Below are 14,250 nucleotides of genomic sequence, written 5' to 3'. Positions count from 1 at the left end.
TTAATCTCAAAGTTAGACCCTCTGAAATACATGATGGAGTCAACTGCTCTAAACGGAAGGATGGCCCGATGGCAAATTCTACTATCTGAATTCGACATAACCTATGTGAATCAAAAGGCTGTAAAAGGGAGCGCGATAGCAGATTTCCTAGCAAGTAGAGCCCTGGACGATTATGAGCCTTTGAACTTTGACTTCCCAAATGAGGATCTGATGTATGTGGCAACTATTGAAACGGGCACACAAGAAGGCAATACTTGGAAATTAAATTTTGACGGAGCCTCAAATGCCATGGGCAACGGGATTGGGGCAGTCTTGGTATCTCCAAACGGTGATCATTATCCTTTCACCAGTAAACTAGATTTTGATTGCACAAATAACATGGCGGAATATGAAGCATGTATCATGGGAATCCGCGCGGCTATGGAATGCAAAATCAAGGTACTTGAGGTATATGGGGATTCAGCATTGGTAATTTATCAGCTCAAAGGCGAATGGGAAACAAGAGACCCTAAGTTGATTAGTTACCGAAGGATGGTCCTAGAATTGATTGAGGAGTTTGACGACATCACTTTTTGTTATCTCCCACGAGACGAGAATCAGATGGCCGATGCTTTAGCTACATTGGCTTCCATGATCAAAGTAAATAGACCAGAGGATGTGAAGCCTATCCAAATGAGCATTTATGATGCTCCAGCCCACTGTTGTAATATTGCGGGAAGAAGAAAAGGACGACAACCCTTGGTATAAGGACATATTGCGATACGTGAAAAATTGTGAATACCCAAACCAAGCAACTGAGAATGACAAAAGAATGTTGAGGAGGCTGGCCAGTGGTTACGTCTTAGATGGGGAAATCCTGTACAAAAGAGGAAAAGATCAGGTGCTGTTAAGATGTGTAGACGCTGTGGAGGCTAAGCAGATCTTGGAAGAAGTCCATGATGGTATTTGTGGAACACACGCTAACGGTTTCACAATGGCCAGACAGATCATGAGATTTGGATATTATTGGTCTACCATGGAAGGAGACTGCATCAAGTATGCTAAGAAGTGCCATAAATGCCAGATTTACGGAGACAAAATTCATGTGCCTCCATCACCTCTTCACGTCATGACTTCCCCATGGCCTTTCTCCATGTGGGGCATGGACGTCATTGGGCCGATATCGCCAAAGGCTTCAAACGGACATCGTTTCATTTTTGTAGTGATTGACTACTTTACTAAGTGGGTAGAGGCTACTTCTTACGCCAACGTCACAAAGACAGCTGTCAGCAAGTTTTTAAAGAAGGAAATCATATGTCGGTATGGAATGCCTGAAAGGATCATATCAGACAACGCATTAAATTTGAATAATAGCACGATAGCAGAGGTTTGTAATCAATTCAAGATCAAGCACCACAACTCATCACCATATCGTCCGAAGATGAATGGTGCGGTGGAGGCAGCCAATAAAAATATCAAAAAGATTGTGGGGAAAATGACTGAGACCTATAGAGATTGGCACGAGAAGTTGCCATTCGCCCTCTATGCTTATCGAACATCCGTCAGGACTTCTACCGGGGCAACACCATTCTCTTTGGTTTATGGGATGGAGGCAGTGCTACCAATTGAGGTTGAAATTCCCTCTCTCCGAGTTTTTTCAGAACTAAAGTTAGATGAAGCAGAATGGGTCCAAGCCCGATATGATCAGCTGAACTTGATTGAGGAAAGGAGGTTAAGAGCTATCCGTCATGGTCAAATGTACCAGAAACGAATGATGCGAGCTTACAATAAGAAAGTTCGTCCTAGAAACTTCCATGAAGGGGACTTGGTACTGAAGAAGATCCTTCCCATACAAAAGGACTTCAGAGGAAAGTGGATGCCAAACTGGGAGGGACCTTATGTAGTAAAAAAGGCCTTTTCAGGAGGGGCATTAATTTTAACTGGGATGGATGGCAAAAGCTTGCCCAATCCTGTGAATTCGGATTCAGTGAAGAGGTACTTTGCCTAAAAAAAAAAAAAAAAAAAAAGGGGAGAGGCCAAGGCGAAAACCCGCAAAGGGCACCTTGAGACCAAAGGGGCTTTGAATTGAAAACCCAGGAATGGGCAATTCGAATTTTCGATCAAAGTTGAGGCATAGAGTAGTTTTGTCTTCTCCGAATTAACAAGAAGGAGAGATGCTATATCTTGGGGCATCAACAAAGTCTTTTAGGATTTCTAAACACAGAGTTTGTGCAGAGGAGCTCATGCTGCGATATCTGGAGCACCTGTTTTTTTTTTATCTTATCTTAGCAAAATTTGCTATTTGTTCATTTAGAGCTCTGCTCCCAATAAAATTCCATCTTATTCATTGTGATAATCTTTTTCATCATATCTCAGCAAAGTTTGCTATCTTGATTGATTTATTCATTTCGAGCTTTGCTCTCAGCAAAATTTTATTTTGTCCATTTTGATAATCTTTCAAGCATTTTTCCTTGAAATAACGATTAATGGATTGACAATACACATGCAGAAAGAGTTCTGCATATTACTCTGAAAGTTTCTAAATAATACGAGGACCTGAAACAGGACTATTGTTTAGAACTAACCAAACCTAAGGGTTGGAAACATTTGAGAAATGATAGTCTAAATAGCGTCTATTTCTTTGGGTTTTCTGTCAAACTGGCTGAACAAGAAGACATCAGTGATAGAACCTTGATGAACAATGAGGAATGACAACCTAAGCATTAAAAATGGATCATTCTCATGACATTCTACAAATATAATACATACACATCTAGTTAGGAGCATTTGATTCATTCTGATCATGTCATCCTAAACACTAGGCATAAATAGGTCCATGAAATGGATTTTGCAGGTCATGTTCCCCAGAGAACAGATCAAAGAAACAAATCCTATACCCCTGAAGTTACAGTGGGATAGATTGAAGTCATTAAAGCAGATCTTGTCTTCATGTATTGGCGTGAAGTAGATCGAAGGTAGCAGATCTTATCTTCCTATATTGGTAGGAAGTAGATCGACGACGCAGATCTTGTCTTCCCATATTGGTGGCGAAGTAGGTCGAAGAAAGCAGATCTTGTCTTCCCATATTGGTGGCGAAGTAGATCGAAGAAAGTAGATCTTATCTTCCTATATTGGTAGGAAGTAGATCGACGACGCAGATCTTGTCTTCCCATATTGGTGGCGAAGTAGGTTGAAGAAAGCAGATCTTGTCTTCCCATATTGGTGGCGAAGTAGATCGAAGAAAGTAGATATTATCTTCCTATATTGGTAGGAAGTGGATCGAAGATGCAGATCTTGTCTTCCTATATTGGTGGCGAAGTAGATCGAAGAAAGTAGATCTTGTCTTCATGTATTGGCGTGAAGTAGATCGAAGATATCAGATCCTATCTTCCTATACTGGTAGGAAGTGGATCGAAGATGCAGATCTTGTCTTCCCATATTGGTGGCAAAGTAGATCGCAGAAAGCAGATCTTATCTTCATGTATTGGCGTGAAGTAGATCGAAGATAGCAGGTCCTGTCTTCCTATATTGGTAGGAAGTGGATCGACGATGCAGATCTTGTCTTCCCATACTGGTGGTGAAGTAGATCGAAGAAAGCCGATCGACGATGGCAGATTTTACCTCCCTGACTACAGTGGAGTACATTGAAACCAATAACTCTATCTCCCTACATTCAACAGTGGAATAGAGTGAAGAGCACAAATCCTGTCTCCCTAAGCAGTAATTGAGCGGACGAAGAAAAACACAAATCTCATCCCCATGGAATTGTAGCAGAGTAGATTGAAGCTACAAGGCGTATCTAAAGTTGCAGTAGAGCAGATCGAAGATTCATAAGACGCAGTGGACTAGAATGAGGTTACTTGAAGAAAGGAAGCACCAAAAGAAGTCAAAACTCGACGAGCCCGGGCAAAATTGGCCTTTCTTAGTCTTTGCTCTGTTCTCGTTACACGATAACACGCAAAGAGGGGCAGCTGTAAGGCCCAATTTTATGCCCAGGCCCGAATATTAAAACAATAAACAACAGTCCAATTACAAAATAAACCCAAAACCCAACTAACCTAGCCCAATACCCTAAACCAACCTAGCCCAATCCTAAAACTACCTGAGCCCAAAATTTAAAACCCTAACAGCCCATCTGCTTGAAAGATTCCAGCAGCAAGCCCTAGCTCCCACCATTGTCAGCCGCCGCTCCACCTCCTCGCCCACCACGCCCCACGCGTCTGACACCCCCACTTGCTCCACCGTGCCCACCACCTGCAACAGAGACAGAAACAACAGCAAAGAAAGCATGCGATGATGGGGAAAATGATAAACAAAAGGAACAAAACAAATATATTGGCTTTAAAAGCCGAAATCTGTCATGGGAACGGGGGGATTTTTTCTTTTCATTTTTCAACTGTAATGCTACTTAAGAATACAAGAAAAAAGCAGATTCAAGCGAGAAAGACCAAAAACAGAAAAGGCAGTCAGATCTAAGGTTTTTTATTGTTCAAAAACTCTCTATTACATATTTTTACATAGCATAAATCTAAAAAAGGGAGTTAGCAAAAAAAATAAAAAATTTTTACCTTTCCGGCCACCGCGTGCGGTGGCCAGCGCCGGCGCCGGCGAGCCTCCGGTGGCCGTCCGGTACCCCCCCTTTTGCCGGAAATCGCTCCGTGCCCTCCCTCTCCCTCTTTCTTCCCTTTTTTTTTCCCTCACCTGGTCTCAAATGAATTTTTTCAAAAAATTTTAGCTTTTATAGGGGACCAAAACGCACCGTTTTGGTCCCCCATTGTTTAATGATAAAACGACGTCGTTTCGGACGTGGAGCGGGTCGACCCGACCCACACCAGGGTAGGATCCGCGTGTTTTTGAGCGGAAGGGCTATTTGCGCAATTGGCCTTTCCGCATTTTTATATTTCGCAATTAAGTTATTCGTTGTTTATAAATTGACCCTGAAATTCATTACACTTTGCGATTTAGTCCCCCTTCCAACAGTGTCGTTTCAAGTGTTTGGACAAATTATTTATTTGATCCCCCATAGTTTAACGCGCGTTCTGATAAGTTCATTCTCCTTTAATTTCTTTCAAAATTCGCCCCAGAGATTTGGTTTTTAATCCAATCTCATCCCTTCTTCAATTTTTTACCTTAAATTTCATAATATTTTTGCTGTTTAACTCAATTTTAAATATAAATTGTTATATATATAATATTATTATCATTGTTGTTTTATTATTATTGTATTATATTTAACTATATATATATTTTGTTTCGTTTCTATTATTATATACATATATCATATATTCATTAATATTAATATTTGTTCACATATTTCATTACATATATATATAGGTATTTTTGTGTATATGGTATTATTTTCATGTATTCATTTATTTATATCATTTTTTTTATAATTATATTAGGCATACACTTGTAAATATCGTGCTATTCGTATATTTCCCATCATCTCATACAAATATCTTTGCATTATTTGTCATACATTTTTTTCATTTTTATGTATATGTTTTAGATATCACAACATTTATATATTTTCGCATTATGTTACGTATACATTTTTTGTCTTTACTATTGTGATTATTAGTATATGTTTTTTATATTTATGAATATATCTTTAATACATATAAGTGTATATTTATTATTAATAGATGTTTTCAACACTATTATTATGTATATTATGTGAATATTTTAACATTATATTATAAATTTATATATATTACGCATATATATATATACCCCCTTTTTTAAATATTATATTTTTACATATATATGTAGATATACGTACTTATACCTATTTAAACATATTTTTTTCACACTTCATAATTTTTATACACTTACATATATTTATGCATATTTTACATCATATACATACTTATATATTTTATACTCTTAAAAATGCTTTTTGTATATTTCATATATTTTATAATTCACATACATATATCTTATATTATCACGATTTGTAAGTATATAAATATACATTTACATTTTTTAAATATTTATCGATTTCATATATGCGTATATACTTATCTATGTTTTCATATTCTGTAATATATATATATATTTCTTATTTTATGGTTTTAAATTATACATGCATATACATTTTTACATAATTGTATTTATTGTCATCATTGTTATTGGGTGCTTGTTTATTTATTCATATACACTTGTGCTTTTTTTAAATGTTAGTTCTATTTATTTATTTGTATGCCTTGTGTATGTAATCACCTCGTCATTTCATTTTGCCTATTGTATTGTTGTTACTCACTTTACTTTGCTTACCTTGTCGTATTCGTTATTGTCAAGCATTAACACCAAACATCAAAAGGAAAATTTTTCTAAATAAGGCAATATTTCGCGTTTGGAAAATCGAGAAAACGTGCCCTAACGTGCTGGGTTTCGATTTCTCGTTTGACCAAATAGCCAAATATCCTTTTTAAACTTTTAAATAAGGCGATATTTCGCGTTTGGAAAATCGAGGAAACGTGCCCTAACGTGCTGGGTTTCGATTTCTCGTTCGACTAAACAGCCAAATATCCTCTTAAAGCTTCAAAATATAGTTTTATTAAACTATAAGGTGATCTTGGTTTCGATGGTTTAGGGTATCGTGTCCTAATGTGCTGGATGTGATATTCCTTCGGAACAAGAGAATCTTATATTTCAATTCACGTTATCAGAGTTTTCTTTTAAGGATCGTATTTTTTTAAAACCCTTCAAATTTTCAATTTTCGACACTAAGACACTAATTAATCAACTAGGTACCAATTTTGGGCGTATCGAGGGTGCTGATCCTTCCTCGTGCGTAACTGACTCCCGAACCCGTTTTTTTTTTTTAAATTTCACAGACCAAAATCTTTGTTTTAATAAAAATTAAATCGTTTATTAAAAACAACCACTTTTCAAGGTGACCCGATCACACCTCATCAAAAAGGATCGGTGGCGACTCCCGTTTTCATTCTTTTTTTTTATCCAAGTCGACCCCGTTTTCATTCAAAAAATGGTGTCAACACATGGCACGGACCTTGTTGCTAGACTTATCTAGAAATAGCATTCCTCTTATCATCTAAAGCAAGGTTGCTAGTACTGTACCAGTGGACGTACCATTTTTCTACTGGTATTAATATGTACAAGTGTCAATATATTTAAATGTATTGTTTCAGATTTATCACTATTTTTTAAAATAATTTATATATATGTATAAAACATATGTACAAATAAATAATGAGATTAAATAAATATTAAATATAAAATACTCATGAATTACATGAAAATATTCTTTAATAAGCTTCACAAATACAATCCACCATTAAACAAACTAAAATAAATAATCTAAAAAAATTATTGCATAAATTAAACAATAAGATCATCCTATACCATGCATATTGCAAAATCCACAATTCATTTAATTCAAAATAAATAATAAAAAATTTTAATTTTAAAATTATATTTTATTTTTTTGTACCAATCGGTACACCATATTTCGACATGTATGTAGTGATATGGTCAGTACCGATGGGAGTTTGCACGGGAGTGGAACCTAGAGTTAATTGCTCTGATTTACTACTATAATGGAATTGATTGTCTTGGTCTAAAGCATTCAAACTCTAACATATCGATCAATCTACTCTATATTTGCATATAGTGCAGGACCAATTTGACAAGTCTGTCTAAGAATGTACATTTCACCCAATTCTCGTCTAATTTTTCTCATTCTAAGATGATGCAACGTCCAACAAATCAATAACACTTGACTTTGCATCCATATTACTATCTCTAATTATCACCTGCCCGTTGATTGGAAGACTAGCTATTAAAATGACATCTTCTGATGTTATAATTAATTCCTCACATGAAAAAAATGTATGCGTTCTTGGCTTCCATCTTTCACACAAAATGACAAGTAATTTCGGTATCATTTTAAACTTTATTATCGTAGATGCCTTAAATTATTCGGGATATATCCATCTAACTTTATGAAGTTTAAATTATTCGGGATAAACAACACAATCTCTTTGTTGTTAAGACTATAAAAAATAATATTTAATTTCATAAATCTTAAAAAAAATCCATAATAATAATTTTTTTTTTGAATAAGTTAACATATCCACGGGTGAAACCTTAAAACAATCATTTTATGAGAAAAGAAATTTAAATAAGTTTAAGATTTTTTTTGCTAAGTGGGAGAATTCGTATTAACCGAATTAATACTACATATAATTTGTATTATTAATTATTAAGTTCGGTTAATTTGGTTAATTACCCGATTTCGAACAACTTTCAAACAATCATTAATCGACCTCCGACCAAATTAGATCGATTAACCGAATTAAATCGATTCAATTAATTAATTTAGTTTTAACCAAAATTTGAATACTCTTAATGTATTGAGTTGTGACAAAACCTATTTTAAAAGTTAACTTATAAATATATATATTTTGAGATAAAATCAAAATGCATTTAAAGAGGATATGTGGTACACTTATCAAAAATAAATACTCAATAGTTGTCCTAAAAACTGTCATGAAATTACTGGTAATCGGTGTGGTGCCTTAGGTTTTCCTAAAAAATAAAAAGAGAAAAGAAATTGAAAGGCCACAGATAAGATCCTAAGCAAGTAAAACCTAAAAGAAAAACTGAAGAAACATAAAACCTACCGTCTATCAAAAATCACATTTCCTCTTCTTTGCATCTTTAGACGTTTTAATGGAGTATACTGGCTATTCCTTTCCATCACTGTAGATGATCCCATTGAAGCGCCATGCCAGATTTCTCCTAAATCTGAGTTCATCAGGGGGTAGTAAGGACAGTCATTTTTGCATTGCATCCCCGGGCTCAAACAGAAATGACCATTTTCTGCCGGTTCAAAAATCTTATTTGGTCATTGACTGTGATGGGTTCAACCTCCATCGGTACCTCGTCAATCCAATAGGATGGGCTAGTCAAATTGTACCCTCAAGTTACAATGGCGTGCGCTGCTTCATTTGTCTTTTGAAGGGTAAACTCAAAAGATAAGTTAACGAAACTGAATCTTTTTCTTTGGATTTCATTAATAATGTTGCCAATCGCTGATCTATTCGCTGAGTCTGATTTAAGTTTTTTAATGACTGTAAGAGCAACCAAATCTCGAAAGCCCATTTATTCCCTAAATATGACGGCTTGAAGACACGCCTTCGCTTCTGCAGTGATCGGAACCCCTGTTCTCCCTAGAGGGTAAGTACATGCTCCCATTACAAGACTTTCATGATTTCTTATAAAGATTCCCGCTGTTGCTGTCATGTCTTATTGTGAAAATGCTGCGTCAAAATTGGCTTTAACTTGTTCTGCTTTGGGGGGTCTCCAGAAATCCTTTCTTGGTTTAATTCTAGTTTCTGTTAAAGAGTTAACTTGTTCTAATTCCCGTAAATAAGCTCTAATAAAACCTATAACCTCTTGTACCCTTCCCTTTTTTCCTTCATGGTAAAGTCTATTTCTGTTATACTAGGTTACCCAAATAGAAATTGCCATGGTTGCACATACTTTAATGTTATTCATGTAGAAGAAAGAGGTTGACCATTGTTTCCATGTGTGATTTATATTTATGTGTGAGATGTCCAAACCAACTTCCTACAGGACCTATTTTGTGAATGCGCAATCTTGAAAAAGATGTTCCACAGTTTCTTCTCCAACTGAGCAGATTGGACATGCAGCATCGTTCCTGAGTCTTCGAAGCCTAAGGTTACTGAGCGTCGGAAGAAAATTGTTAGAAACTCTCCACATATGTATTTTTATTTTACTTGGGAGCAGGAGATTCCAAAGCTTTATAAAATAATCTTTTTTGTCGATTTGGTCTGTAGCATAATCCTGTAGTTGTAGAGTATTAGTCATTAGCCATTTAAAGCCACTCTAAACTGTGTACTCGCCTGATTTGTCCCCTCGCCATACTAAAACATCCGGTTGAGTCCTGCTTGCCAATGGAATAGATAGGACTGCCTCAATTTGATCCCTTTCCAGTAAGTTCCAGATTGCCTTGTAGTTCCATGAAAACAAATCTTTATTAATTAGATATGCTACTTTAGAATTGTTGATATTTATGTGTTGATTCTTTACTCTTCTATCATCCGGGGTGGGTAGCTAAAAATCATTCTAGATGTTTGTTGATTCACCGTTTCCTATCCTCTAGCCTGTTTTTTCCTCTAATAAGCTTCGTGCATTGCAAATGCTGCACCAGGTAAAAGAGGGGTAAGCTCCTAACCTTGCATTCAAAAACTTATCACGCGGATAATATTTTAACTTCATAAGGTACGCAAACAAACAAGCAGGTTGGGTGATTAGTCTCCATCCCAGTTTAGCCAACAGGGCCGTATTGAACATTGCTAAATCCCTAAACCCCATACCCCCAAACGCTTTTGGACTACACATCGCAAACCAATTACACCAGTGAATGCCTTTATTAGTCTTTAAATTGTGCCACCAAAATTTACTGATCAGATTTTCTAATTCTTTACAAAACGATACTAGTAATTTAAAACATTGCATGACGTAGATTGGAAGTGCTTGTAAAATTTATTTAATAAAAACTTATTTACCACCAAAGGAAAAATTATAGATACTCTAATTCTTCGATTTTTGAATAACTCTTTCTTTTAGTTCTAGGAATGCACCCTTCTTTCTCCTCCTTACCATTGTTGGTAAACCCAGATATTTTTCTGGATTATTTGAAATTCGGACCCCCAAAACTCCCCCTATTTGCTCTTTAGGGTTGTCTTGTACATTTTTCCTGAAGTAAATCAATGATTTCTCGAAATTCACCAGTTGTCCAGAAATACTCTCGTATTCATTAACTACTGATTTCATTGAAGTTGCGCCTTTCATTGTTACTTTCCCAAATAATATGCTGGCATCAACAAAGAAAAGATGGGTGATAGCTAGCTCACCTCTGCCCACTCTAGCCCCTTCAAATTTTCCTTCCCTATTAGCCTTATTTAGGAGCTTAGAGAAGCCTTCTGCACATATGATAAATAAGTATGGGCTTAGTTAGAGGTGCTCATGAGCCGGGTTGGACCGAGTTCAACTAAAAATTTAGGCCCATTTACTAGGCACGAGATTGGCCCGACCCAAAAAATGGGCCTAAAATTTTGCTCAAGCTCGACTTGGATAAAAATACTAAAACCCGGGCCTAACCCGACCCTCATGTATTAATTTTTATATTATTTTTATATAATTTTTAAATATATATAATACATGAAAATACTAAAAACATCAAAATAAATATTTCCCAACAAATTGAAAATAAATTTTAAAAAATATGTAGACTTAAATAACACTAAGATAAATTCAACTTAACAAGCAAATGCCTCTAAAATAATAACAAAATTAACAATAAAATAAGTTTTATACAATATCCAAACAATAACAACAAAATAGTAGCAACATAATAAGTAAAATGGTAGCAAAATAGGGAGAAAACAACAATAAAATAATATTTAAAAATGAAAACAAAAAAAGCATATTTTTTTTGTCCTTTAGTGAATTCAGGTTGGGTCAGGCCTGGGCAAAAAATGCCTTACCCGAGGCCTGACCCATTTTTAAATGGGCATTATTTTTTTATCCAATCCCATTTTTTGGGCCTATATTTTTTCCCAAACCCTCCCACATTTTGGGCGGGCCTTCGGGCCAAGCCAGGTGGCTCGACTAATGATCAAGTCTAGGCTTAGTGGGTCTCTTTGTCTTATTCCTCTTGTTGGTTTGAATTCTGTCCCTTGAATCCGATTAAGTATTACCAAGTATGACACTGTTCTTACGCACCTCATTATAAGATCTATCCAACTGTTGCAAAAGCCTAACATTTTCATTATATTTTCAATATAATTTCATTCCACTTTGTCATAGGCTTTACTCATGTCCAATTTTAAGGAAAAATATCCTGTGCCTCATCTTTTTTTTTTTGAAGGAATGTAAAATTTCATAAGCTATTAGAATGTTATCAGTTATTTATCTTCCTGGGACAAATGCACTTTGCGTTTCTTCGATACATAAGTGTAGCACCCTTCGGAATCTATTAACCACTACTTTTGAGATTAATTTGTAGATGACATTACAAAGACTTATGGGTCTGAACTGTCCCAAATTCGCAGGGGCTTGTACCTTAGGGATAAGCACAATATTGGTTTTTGTTAATTTCCTCAAAATTCTTCCCATTATTCAACACTTAGAGGCAATAATTAACAACGTCATTTCCTATAATATGCCTGAATTTTTGGTAGAAAAAACGTTGGGTATCCATCTTTTCCAGATGCTTTGAGAGGTGCCATACTTTTTAAAGCTTCCATCACCTCTTCTTCTTTAAATTCTTTAACGAGTTCCTCATTTAAATATTCTGTAATGCACAGTTTTATTTTGCTTCTAAGCCTTTCACCACTTTGTAATGGTTTGGAAGAGAATAGTTTTTGAAAGAAATCAGTCGCAAGTTCAATAATGGCGTTGTCACCCTCCACCCATCCATCCCTTCCATCCTCCAAAATCTTTATTGCATGTTTTCTTTTGCATTGGGTTACAAAATTATGGAAGAAAGTGGTGTTTCGATCCCCTATTCGTAACCAATTAGCTCTTGCCCGTTGTTCCCAAAATAATTCTTCCTTGTCAGCTTTCATATTTAGTGCTAGTTTAACTTCTGTTAATTCAGCCAAGATGTCTTCATCTGGATCTTCTTTATTTAAATTGTTAAGTCACAATTTTAATTCTTCCCTGGTCTTTCATCTGGATCTGCTACTAGATCTATCCCAAGATTTCAATTTCAATTTCAGATCTTCTAATTTCTCTGGCAGACCCTTTTCTCCCAAATCCCACTATTGACTGATTAACTTTTCAAAATTGTTTTTCAGTACCCAGTTAGCATTGAATTGCACTGGGCTTTTACTATTCGCAAATCTCCCTCTTCCATGCGTCATTATATTAATAATTATAGGACAATTATCATAAATACTATGACACTTATGTTGGACTGAGAAATTCGGAAACTTTTCCCACCATAATGGATTTGTCACCCCTCTATCAAGTCTTTCACGAATGTTATTGTTTGGAAGTCTACCTCGTTCCTACGTAAACCATTGACCTGAAAAGCCTAAATCATTCAGTTCATAATCTCCCAAAGCCTCCCTAAATGCCAACATTTGTCTTTTCTCCCTTAACCTACCCTATCTTTTTTCAAACGAGAAGAGTATTTCATTAAAATCTCCCATAACAAGCCATGGCATCTGGTTGCTTCTTTTTAACTATCTAAGGCGGCTCCATGAATCCTTCCTTTTGTGCTTAATTGGCGAACCATAAAAACCTGTAAAGCGCCAATACTCTTCTCCACTATTTTCCATAACTTCAATGTCAATATGAGATCTAGAATAGCTTATCAGTTTAACAATTATTCATTCATTCCGGCCAAGAGAAAGTCCCCCTTTCGATCCGTTCGCACAAACATCAATTCCGTTTGCATAGCCACACATTTTCCTTATTGCTTCCATTCTTATTGAATTGACTTTTGTCTCAATTAGAAACAAAATTTGAGGCTAATGTTGTCTCAAGCTATTTTTGAGACGTTTAACTGTTCGCGGTTGCCCCAGGCCACGGACATTCTAACTTAATATTTTCATTGCGACCGGTCGGCCTGCTTATTAGCGGTCGTAGATATTTCATTATTGATCGTAGAACTTGATCGGTTATTTTGATGAACCCCTTCTATTTGTTGAATCCTCTATCTTTTCTTTCCATTAATAGGTCCGATTGGCGTTTCTTTAAGTACCTCATTTGCTTCTATTATCATATTATGCTTTGCCTCGTTTTCACACCTTCGATTTGCAGATTCATTAACTTGATAAGTCCTATAAAATCTTCTGCTTAATTCATTTTCCATGCCTTTTCCTCTCACATTATGAAATTCCTCCTCTCCTTGAGATCACATCTAATTCATTTTACGAATTTCTTCCATGTCCATTGATTAAATGCTAAAGTTACATATTTTATGTAACTAAATTGGTTAATTTATAAGAATACACCACTAATTTTGCCATATTTATTGAATTTTGTGCAGGAATGCAATTTGGGGCTAAATAGAAGAAAAAGGAAACAATTGGGCCAAATTAAAGAAAGAAGCAAAGAAGGAGGGCCAAAGTAGAATTTTTCCAATATTAATTAGCTGAAAATTTTGTTGACTTAGTGGGGGAGATTATTTTGAGATTTATTTTATTATGGGATATTTTTTCTTAATTTCCTATGACTAGTTGGCTCCTAATTTAGTAAATCCTC

The 14,250-nt window shown here is 35.7% G+C and overlaps 1 long non-coding RNA gene across 1 annotated transcript; it reads left to right on the top strand.

Annotated features, from left to right (window-relative positions):
* Nucleotides 1-8,446: 8,446 nt before the first annotated feature.
* Nucleotides 8,447-10,040, top strand: LOC107917447 (uncharacterized). The gene is made up of 2 exons (XR_001689732.2): nucleotides 8,447-9,186; nucleotides 9,586-10,040. It is a non-coding gene; the product is annotated as an uncharacterized lncRNA (long non-coding RNA).
* Nucleotides 10,041-14,250: the final 4,210 nt, after the last annotated feature.

The sequence above is a fragment of the Gossypium hirsutum genome, chromosome D08 (genome assembly GCF_007990345.1).
Source record: "Gossypium hirsutum isolate 1008001.06 chromosome D08, Gossypium_hirsutum_v2.1, whole genome shotgun sequence".
In the NCBI taxonomy this organism is placed as follows: Eukaryota; Viridiplantae; Streptophyta; class Magnoliopsida; order Malvales; family Malvaceae; genus Gossypium; species Gossypium hirsutum.
Note: the sequence above shows the minus strand (reverse complement) of the source record. Positions and strands in the feature narration are given on the sequence as shown.